Source organism: Lepisma saccharinum, chromosome 9, assembly GCF_977018435.1.
Source record: "Lepisma saccharinum chromosome 9, izLepSacc3.1, whole genome shotgun sequence".
In the NCBI taxonomy this organism is placed as follows: domain Eukaryota; kingdom Metazoa; phylum Arthropoda; class Insecta; order Zygentoma; family Lepismatidae; genus Lepisma; species Lepisma saccharinum.
Genome location: NC_139237.1, coordinates 72,471,767 through 72,481,235, shown reverse-complemented (window position 1 = coordinate 72,481,235; position 9,469 = coordinate 72,471,767). Strand labels below are relative to the sequence as shown.

Here is a 9,469-nt window from a genome sequence, read left to right as displayed (position 1 = left end):
GTAGATATTTGGTGTTACATTCAAATGAAAGGTCTTGACGTGCAGATTCCGAATATGCAGTCGCTTCCGCTCTAGCTCAATTAGGGCCTGCAGGACGAATGTTCCGATTTTGAAAATTTCAAATTTGAAAATAATGGCTCATAATTGAGATAGGAGGGTGGTCCAAACATCACTTTTCTCAGAAGAACATGGTCTTTCAGATGAACCGGGTTTCATCCCTCTAGGTCGAGCGGTTTCCCATTTTCTTTATTTCCGGTCGTATCGAGGCATAAGAGACGAATTTTTAAGGCGCGTAGGCGGTTGTCTCAAACTTGTATCGAAGTAGTGTTTTGAGAGACATAAGATACAAGACATGATTGCATATTCGGAATCTGCACGGCAAGTCCTTTCCTTTGAATGTAACATCAGAGATCTACGACCGGAAATACCTCAATTAGGAGCCGAGATCTTCGAATTTGAAATTTTCAAGGTCAAGGTCAAGGTCGGGGTTAAAGGTCAAGTTCAATACCACGACTTAACAGGGGTGCATAACTACTTATATAAACGCAAATAATTTAAACAGTCGTCCTGCCGGCCCTAATTGAGCTAGACCGGAAGTGATTGCATATTCGGAATCTGCACGGCAAAACCTTTCATTTGAATGTAACATCAAAGGTCTCCGGCCAGAAATAAAGAAAATAGAAAATTACCGGAGGATGAGACCCGGTTCATCTGAAAGAGCATGTTTTTCTGAGTAAAATAGCGTTTGAATTATCCCTCTACCTCAATTAGGAGCCGAGATATTCGAATTTGAAATTTTCAAGGTCAAGGTCAAGGTCGGGGTCAAAGGTCAAGTTCAATACCACGACTTAACAGGGGTGCATAACTACTTATATAAACGCAAATAATTTAAACAGTCGTCCTGCCGGCCCTAATTGAGCTAGACCGGAAGTGATTGCATATTCGGAATCTGCACGGCAAAACCTTTCATTTGAATGTAACATCAAAGGTCTCCGGCCAGAAATAAAGAAAATAGAAAATTACCGGAGGATGAGACCCGGTTCATCTGAAAGAGCATGTTTTTCTGAGTAAAATAGCGTTTGATTTATCCCTCTACATCAATTAGGAGCCGAGATCTTCGAATTTGAAATTTTCAAGGTCAAGGTCAAGGTCGGGGTCGGGGTCAAAGGTCAAGTTCAATACCACGACTTAACAGGGATGCATAACTACTTATATAAACGCAAATAATTTAAACAGTCGTCCTGCCGGCCCTAATTGAGCTAGACCGGAAGTGATTGCATATTCGGAATCTGCACGGCAAAACCTTTCATTTGAATGTAACATCAAAGGTCTCCGCCCAGAAATAAAGAAAATAGAAAATTACCGGAGGATGAGACCCGGTTCATCTGAAAGAGCATGTTTTTCTGAGTAAAATAGCGTTTGAATTATCCCTCTACCTCAATTAGGAGCCGAGATATTCGAATTTGAAATTTTCAAGGTCAAGGTCAAGGTCGGGGTCAAAATCAGGTCACGGTCAAAGGTCAAGTTCAATACCAAGGGCAATGTCAAGGTCAATGGTCAATGTCGAGGTTAAAGGTCAAGGTCAAGGGTCGAGGTCAAGTTCAAAGAATTATATATATCATATATTATAATATATATGTTATACTTATATATTCCCTGTGAAAGCTTATAGAAGTTCGGATCCCACTTTAGAACTGTAGGTCCGGTCCCGATTATCCTTACTGTTCATAAAGTGGACTTAAAACACCATATCAATAACCCCATTATAAAACATATATAACCGATATTATAAAATACATCTTTGCCTCAACTAATAACATCCATATTTGTAGACTTTTGCTGCCGATATTACAACACTGGTTCATAACATTACATTCGGAAACAGAAAGAAGGAACTTCATATTAGAACAGTTTATCTCAACACTTCTCGACCGGGCTGTCAGAGAGCTGTATATTTAATTAGACCCTTATTATTTTTCTATCAGAGTCTGCCAAGCAATCAACCACATGCAGCAGTTAGTTATCTCGCAACTGTTGACACCTACTTGATATGATACTGCGATCCAAATTTACCGGATATGCCAATTAGCCAGCAGTTAGTTCATCTCGCAAGTGTTGACACCAATTTGATATGATACTGCAATCAAAGTTTACCGGATATACCAATTAGCCAGATTCAGCAATTAACTTACTATCTTGAAAGGCGATATGATACTGGAATCTGTGTTTGCGGCAGCTGCATATGTTTCTCTACGATCATTTCACACTTAGCAATTGTGAACGAAGAACCAGAATGGAGAACGGGGACGATGTAAGTACCTTATATTAATTTCATTTGGTCAAATAATAAGTTCATATTTACACATCGCAATCTTTATTGGTGTCTATCATCAGTTTACAAAATATATACACAGAAATTCTTAAACATAATGAAACTCTACAGGTGAGTAATTATATAATATCGGTGTTGCAACAAATCAATAGTGCCGATCATCAGTTTACAAAATATATACACAGACATTCTTGCACATAATGAAACTCTACAGGTGAATAATTGTATTGCAACAAATCAATAAACTTCCCATCTATCTCTTCGAATGCAACCGCAGAAAATGGAAGGGGTCTACGGTCAAAATAACTCTAGAAGGTACCACATTTTCTACCATGTCCTCGTATATTTCTGTTACATTTAGCCTCAGTGTGTAAAACGGATTTGAAACAACGGTTCAATCCGTTATTCGGTCGGCCCCTCAAAAAATATCACATTTTTAAAATGCCCTGCTATATTTCTGTTCCGATTAGTCTCTGTGCATAAAACAAATTTGAAACATCGGTTCAATCTGTCATTCGATCGGACCTTCAAGAAAATACCACATTTTCTACCACGCCCTCATATATTTATGTTTCGATTAGCCGTACTGTATAAAACGAATTTGCAATATCGGTTCAATCCGTCACTTGTATAGCTACAATTCTTGGAATTAGTGAGTGATATGTGTGGCGTGTTTGTTGGGATGGGTGGGTGGAATGGTAATATGTCTGGTGATTGAGAAGAGGTTATGACATCATCATACTGTTAAAGAAAAGAAGAATAAAAGTCTGCTAGCATATAATGGAGGAAGTACAGCAAAAACAGAAAAAGGAGTCGGAGAGTCTAGATGTAAAGAAAATAAAGAGAGCAAAAAGAGTAGGTTTCGCGGATAATAATAACATTACTTTTGTATGTAAACACCGCTCTATTTATTACTTGGACAAGACTTACACATTTGACTCTATTTACAATACATACCGCCAATATTTGTTTTCATTTTAAGAACACCATGTACAGTGCGCTCCATAAGTATTTTTGCTGTAATTTATTCGACGAAATAAGAGCTTCAAAATTCGGAAAAACTTACACATTTTAATCAATTTACAATACATACTACCCATATTTGTTCTCATTTTAAGAACACCATGTACAGTGGGCTCCATAAGCATTATCCTGTATTTTATTCGACGAAATAAGAGTTTCAAAATTCAGAAAAAACTTACACATTTCACACAATTTACAATACATACTACCAATATTTGTTTTCATTTTAAAAACACCATGTACAGCGGGCTCAAGAAGTATTATGCTGTATTTTATTCGGCGAAATAAGAGCCTGAAAATTCAGAACATTTTACAAATTCTACTTTATTTACAATTGTTACTACCAATAGTTATTTTCATTTTAAAAACACCATGTATCACATCAGTATTATGCTGCATTTTATTCGACCAAATAAGAACTCCAAAATTAAACGTGGCTTCTAAATCAGCATTATTTCTTACAATATTCATAGTATAGTGCAACGCAATAATAATAACATTACTTTTGTATGTAAACACCGTTCTATTCATTACTTGGACACGACTTACACATTTTACTCTATTTACAATACATACTACCAATATTTGTTTTCATTTTAAGAACACAATTAGTAGCGGAGATACAGCGATTTTAAATTTTCAAAAAATATACCATACCCTTGTATATTTCTGTATCGATCAGCTTCGGTGCATAAAACGGTTCATCCTCGCTGAATAAAACAGGTTTCAAACATCAGTTCAATCCGTCACTCAATCACTACATAGGACAACTTATACCAAGCCCCGTATATATCTGTTTCGATCACCCTCGGTGCATAAACGGATTACAAACATCAGTTCAATCAATCGATCAGCTCTTAAGAGGATTCCACATTTTCTACCATGCCGTCGTATATTACTGTACCGATTACCCCCTGTGCATAAACGGATTTCAAACACTAGTTCAATCCGTAGGACATTTCACATTTTACGTTATATTCATTTAAGAGGCATCACTCGTTCCTCGTTAAACAAGTTGAGTCGACACGGAACAAGGAACTCCTGCAACAATCATCAAGGAACTCCTGCAAACACCATCAAGGAACTGTTGTGCCTCACACAAAAACGCCGTGATCTCATATCCAGACTCTTAACGAATGACGGGTTCAACTGGTATTCGAAATCCGTTTTATGCACCGAGGCTGATCTGTACAGAAATATACGAAGGCATGGTATAAAGTGTCCGATCTATCGGGTGCCGGATTGAACTGATGTTGAAAATCCGTTTTATGCACTGAGCTCTCCACTAATAAGGGTGCATATTATAATATCGGTTATATAATTTGCGGAAAAAAGTATGTTCTATAAATATATACGTATGTAATATATACTTCTTGACCCTTGACCTTGGAATGGAGCCAAGGGTTGCAGACTGTTAATGGACAAGACCAAATGATGTTTGTTACGAACGGCTTTGATGTGATGTCTTTGTCCGTGTGGTGATAGCTTTTCCCGGGTGTTAATGGATGACGCTTTGCGGGAACGGATGCGAGCAATGTGTATCGATGACGTAGATCGGAAGGATGGTATGTAAAGGATTAGTGGATTGTGAAGTTACCAGAATCATCATTGTTTACAATTCATACTACCAATAGTTATTTTTATTTTAAAAAACACCATGTACAGTGGGTTCCATCAGTATTATGCTACATTTTATTCGACGAAATAAGAACCCCAAAATTAAAAGCGGCTTCTAAATCAGCATTATTTCTTACAATATTCATAGTATGGTGCAACGCACTAATAATAACATTACTTTTGTATGTAAACACCGCTCTATTTATTACTTGGACACGACTTACACATTTAACTCTATTTACAATACATACCACCAATATTCGTTTTCATTTTAAGAGCACCATGTACAGCGGGCTCCATAAGTATTTTGCTGTATTTTATTCGAGGAAATAAGAGCTTCAAAATTAAAAGCGGCTTCTAAAACAGCATTATTTCTTACAATATTCATAGTATAGTGCAACGCAATAATAATAACATTACTTTTGTATGTAAACACCGCTCTATTTATTACTTGGACAAGACTTACACATTTTACTCTATTTACAATACATACCACCAATATTTGTTTTCATTTTAAGAACACCATGTACAGTGCGCTCCATAAGAATTTTTGCTGTATTTTCTTCGACGAAATAAGAGCTTCAAAATTCGGAGAAACGTACACATTTTAATCAATTTACAACTCATACTACCCATATTTGTTCTCATTTTAAGAACACCATGTACAGTGGGCTCCATAAGCATTATGCTGTATTTTATTCGACGAAATAAGAGTTTCAAAATTCAGAAAAAACTTACACATTTTACTCAATTTACAATACATACTACCAATATTTGTTTTCATTTTAAGAACACCATGTACAGCGGGCTCCATAAGTATTATGCTGTATTTTATTCGGCGAAATAAGAGCTTAAAAATTCAGAACATTTTACACATTTTACTTTATTTACAATTCATACTACCAATAGTTATTTTCATTTTATAAACACTGTGTACAGGGGGTCCATCAGTATTATGCTACATTTTATTCGACGAAATAAGAACTCCAAAAGCGGCTTCGCGTTTTAATTCTTACATTTCGACTATAGGACGAAAACTGTTTTTTTTTTTTTTTTTTTCAAAAAATTCGCGTTCAATGCTAATAATCTTTTCAAACTCATTTTCTCCCCAAAGCAAATCAGAGATGATCTTCAAGAAAATGTTCAATTATTATGCTTTTCAGACTCTGAAAAGTGTCTTAATTCTTACATTTTGACTATAGAACGAAAACTGTTTTTTTTTCGAAAAATTCGCGTTCAATGCTAATACTCTTTTCAAATTCATTTTCTCCCCAAAGCAAACCAGAGATGATCTTCAAGAAAATGTTCAATTATTATGCTTTTCCGATCCTGAAAAGCGTTTTAATTCTTACATTTTGACTATAGAACGAAAACTGGGGTTTTCGAAAAATTCGCATTCAATGCTAATACTCTTTTGAAACTCATTTTCTCCCCAAAGCAAACCAGAGATTATCTTCAGGAAAATGTTCAATTATTATGCTTTTCAGAGCCTGAAAAGAGTTTTAATTCTTACATTTTGACTACAGGACGAAAACTGGGGAATTTCCCAGAATGACTCGTCAACGCCATCTCTCCTCAAACACCGGATACACGTACCCAATTCCGAGAATTTCAGACTCATCAACGCCATCTGTTTTCAAACACTGGAAACACGTACTCCAATTTATATATGTCGTCACACACCAAAATAACATAACAAAAACAAAATGGCGTAACAGAAATTAAAACAATTCATAATAATAATAATAATAATCCGAGAATTTCGGACTCATCAACCCCATCTGTTTTTCAAACACAGGAAACACGTACTCCAATTTATATATGACGTCACACACCAAAATAACATAACAAAAACAAAATGGCGTCACAGAAATTAAAACAATTTATAATAATAATAATACTAATATTTAAATTAATAATATAATCTGGTCACGTGACTTACATTTTGTGACGTCACAGTCACGTGACTCCCACGAACAGAAATTAAAACAATTCATAATAATAATAATAATACCAATATTTAAATTAATAATAATTTAATAATATTTTAAATTAATAATAATTTAATAATATAATCTGGTCACGTGACTTCCATTTTGTGACGTCCCGTGACTCCCACGAAAACACATACTCCAATTCGGAGAAAACCAACCGTCACCGCCTACTTTTCCTCCTCCCCGGAATGACTCATCACCCAGACGAGAAAACCGACTCTCGCCGCTATCTTTTCCTTAAAACTCATATCAATCCCTCATTAACAACAGGAAACCCGCAATCTTATCAAAGACCCGCCCCCCCACTTATCACTCTCCTCATTCACAACAGGAAACCCATATCATTAAGCCCCGCCCACTTTTTCCCAACAGCCAATCAAAACGCTCAAAACACCCACCCTTGCTTGCCCACACTGCTTGGTCATCAATTGATCTTTGATCGATCTTTTCCAATCAATTGATTTATCGGACTCTACGGGGGTGCATAACTACTCCCACACACCATTCCCGCATAGCCCCACAAACCATTTGCGGAAACGTACGTTCTTCAGTTACAAAAACACTTTTTTTTTAAAAAAAAAAAAATGATCAAAAAAACGTGAATACACGTTAAAAAATGATCCGCGAAGCAGATAGGTAAGTAGAAATGTCAATAATTGACGAAACTCAGAAGTTATAGGTGTCCGAAGGTTAGTAAACATTTACCACAAAGACACATATTGAACAAAATCTTAAGCAATCGCTACAACTCTGCAATAGGTGTTAGCAGAAGTAAATCGAAATCAAACCATGTAAAAATTGCATTCATAACATGATGAAATCACAATAAAACAAAAGGAACTTGAGCAACTGGCAACTGGAAAGATACGAAAAATACTCTTTCAACATTCTTCGTTGAGGTTGTGTGATTCAGAGTCTCTCTCGAAAAAATCGTCGATGTTTCTCATAATGCATAACAAGGAAATAATTTATAATTTCAATTGCAATTAAGAGACCCACAAAAATTGAATTTTTGGTCCCCAAGAAAAGAAAACTGGCACATGTTCGATCTATTACATCCCGATTTCATGGTGATACTCTCACCAATTTTTGGTCGTAGGTTCCTAGACATGTTTAATAATGAAATCCGGGAGAAAATGTTGATACATACAATGCTATTTTGTAAATTCTTAAAAATCTAACCGTTACCAAAAACTGCCTCGGAATGCATAACTTTTATAACTATGTAAATATGAATAACTCTGCAAGTAAATTATAACATTATTTTTCATTCTCTGTACTATTATCGAACTAAATCAGTGTGTCACTTACCTTTCTCAACGTCGTCTTCAGTAAAAAAAAAAAACATTTAACTCGTCAGTCGCCACACATCCTTATCCACTTTGGCCGCCATCACAAAGTCACAATCGACTTTCAAACACACATCGATTATATGTATTTCGATATAAATCGTTATGTGAAATTATTATTTTAAAAAAATTCTCCGGAGGATGAACAAATCAAAGAGCACACCATCGTTTTTACGTCTATATTTAACTAAATTCATTGAGAATGTTCTTTGCTATACTTTCCGGCAACAGCCCGAGGTTCGTTTTGTACTGAAAGAATTTCGTTCTTTATTTGGTTGCCCTAAGCTTTACATTGTAGCGCAATAGAAATTGAATTCGCACTATTCGTTCACATTAGGTAAGTGCGGGACAGAAAATTTCTGGTCGGACGGGTAAAATTCACCATTTTCCTAGTAAATCGAAAAATTTTCGGGACGAGAAATATTTTATTTTTCCCGACACTTCATAAAACTCGAATTTTACACTCCATTTCCAGTGATTGTTTTTAGAGGTGTGTGCGGGACAGCATTTTTTGGGTCGGGACGGTGTCGGAAATTTTTTAAATTCCGACATTCTCGACGGGAAGTCGGGAAATTTTCGGGACGGAAAATGTTCAAGCTCTGGAAATATCTAATTCTACACGTCATTTTCACTTTAAGTGATTGCTTTTGCACATTTTTTAACGTTAAACAGAATTTATTTCTCACTGTAGGGTCTTGCTGATCGACAGGGGGAATTTTACTCCCTCTTTCTCGTTTGGCATAACGTCACTGGCCACTGTACCAAACCTTGAATGCAATGTTGGGCCAACCTACAATATGGGCGTAATTGACAACCATGTCTGCCAACAAGGTGAATCATTGGCCCAACGTAAGATATTCGTTGGCTAGAACTACCAACCACTTCCCAACCATGCCGACAATCACCCAACGTTGGCCCAACAATGTGTGCTACATGGGTAGTTGTAGTGAATGATCGCTAGTAGTATATAGTTATTGTAATTGATAGTAGGTAGTAGAAAGTTGTAGCAATTTGGTCGTAGGTAGTAGATAGTTACAGTAATTGATCATGGCCGTAGGCAGGAAAAATTTTAGGGGGGGTTCATTCATAATTATTCCCAGGGCGTCGCCAGAAATTTGAATAATAGAAATAATAATAATAATAATAATAATTGT

The 9,469-nt window shown here is 36.1% G+C and overlaps 1 protein-coding gene across 5 annotated transcripts in view; it reads right to left on the bottom strand.

Annotated features, from left to right (window-relative positions):
* Nucleotides 1–9,469, bottom strand: part of LOC145992138 (carboxypeptidase D-like) — a 168,599-nt gene that overhangs the window by 67,660 nt on the left and 91,470 nt on the right. The window lies entirely within an intron of this gene.